The sequence below is a fragment of the Octodon degus genome, unplaced genomic scaffold (assembly GCF_000260255.1).
Source record: "Octodon degus isolate 3935 unplaced genomic scaffold, OctDeg1.0 scaffold00087, whole genome shotgun sequence".
Classification (NCBI taxonomy): domain Eukaryota; kingdom Metazoa; phylum Chordata; class Mammalia; order Rodentia; family Octodontidae; genus Octodon; species Octodon degus.
In genome coordinates this window covers 2,086,337-2,088,184 of record NW_004524663.1, presented here as the reverse complement: position 1 = coordinate 2,088,184, position 1,848 = coordinate 2,086,337, and the positions used below count along the sequence as shown (strand labels likewise).

The 1,848-nt window shown below is 38.2% G+C and overlaps 1 pseudogene; it reads right to left on the bottom strand.

Moving 5' to 3' along the window:
* Nucleotides 1–898: 898 nt before the first annotated feature.
* On the bottom strand, nucleotides 899–1,536 carry LOC101570693 (annotated as a pseudogene).
* Nucleotides 1,537–1,848: the final 312 nt, after the last annotated feature.

The window sequence follows — 1,848 nt, the reverse complement described above, 5'->3', positions numbered from 1 at the left end:
CAGGAATACATTCTTAGGCCACCTTTAATGTGGGAACTGCACAATATAGTGCCTATTACATGGTAATGGGAGTTAAGAGTCCTCATGTAAAGATCAGAACATATTTTTTTCTATTAGTCCTTCAAGGAGAGACTTTCAGATTGCTTGATTCTAATAACCTCATGCTATCTACGAACAGAATTACTCTTTACAAAGGGTTATGTGAATTTTTTTATCAGTGACTGAGACTTTGGAGTTTTACGGATGAAAATGTTTTCAATTTGACTTTTATAACCCCCATCATGATATGCCGGGTGTGGAGACAGAAGCTTGGCATCCGCTAACTATAAGAAAAGGTGAACACTAATAACTCATGTGATTCAAAATGGGCAAAAGCAGAAGACTAGCTTCCTTTCAAGAAGTTTCAGACCCATGAAAAGCACAATACAACTAATAAAACATTGTATTTGCTTAGAAGCATTCAGAACGTGAACAAAACAGTTGCAACTTTATTTTACAATTACAGAGTGGCATTTCAGTTAACAGAACAACAATTATTTCATATAAGCTGTATCAAACAGAAACAATGGAAAATGAAAAACTAACGTCCCCATATGTATCTAATTTGTGCAGTGCACCAACAAGAACCTGCCTTAAATTTCCATGCTAAATTTACACCCCCATTCTGTACCAGGCAAGGCTAGTGGCTATTGAAAAATACCACCAGGACAGGGCTATCTAAAGACACATTCGGCAGTGTGTTAACTATACAAAAAAAAAAAAAAAAGACACTGTGTGGTTTTAAAACAGATCTTACACCACAGCCTTACATTTCAATTTTCTTTTCTTCAAAAGGAGTGAGTTGTGTACAGGGGGGTTAAATGCTTTATAGATAAGAAAAAAAAAAACCTCACTAGAACTATTCATCATCATCCTCTTCTTCATCTTCCTCATCTTCATCTTCTTCCTCCTCTTCCTCATCTTCCTCATCTTCCTCCTCTTCCTTCTTTTTTTGCTTTTTCAGCCTTGACGACTCCCTTTTTTGCTGCATCAGGTTCTCATTTGTCTGGTAGGCAGCGAAGTCCATTTCATACATTTCCTCCAGCTTAGTAGCCTTGTTTTCATATGGCTGCTTGTCATCTGCTGCAGTATTATTCCACATTTCTCCAAGTTTCTTTGCAACATCACCAATGGAAATGTCAGGAGGATGTTCTCCTTTGATTTTGGGGTGATATTCAGAACAGAACAAGAAGGCTGAAGGAGGCCTCTCGGGCGCATTGGGATTCTTGAACTTCTTCTTTGTTTCTCCTTTAGGAGGAATATAACTTTTCATTTCTCTTTCATAACAAGCTTTGTCTACTTTTGTCATGCCTTCAAATTTTCCTTTTTCTTTAGCAGACATAGTCTTCCACCTCTCTGAGCACTTAGAAAACTCTGAGAAATTAGCAGAAGCATCTGGGTACTTCTTGTGCTCCTCTAGGCAAGTTTGCACACAGAACGCATGTGATGACATCTTGCCTCTCGGCTTCTTAGGATCTCCTTTGCCCATGTTTACTTGCTTTCCTCAGCGAGGTACAGAGTCACCCAGTGCCCATCTGGTTCTCACTTGCCCAAGCGCTGTCTCTATGGAGCTCAATGTACTGCAATGGGATTCTTTAAAACTGTACTCACTAGATCAAATTGACCATTCTCTCCTACAGCGGCTTTTGGCAAGAAATAGATAAACATAAAAAGTCTGTGTATATCTTGTTATATATATAGATATTACATATCACTTGGTTAATTCTCCACTGGTGGAAAAATCTGGCACTTTAGAGCATAGTAGTATAAATTTTGAACACAGTAATGGATAATGTTTTCACAGCAATG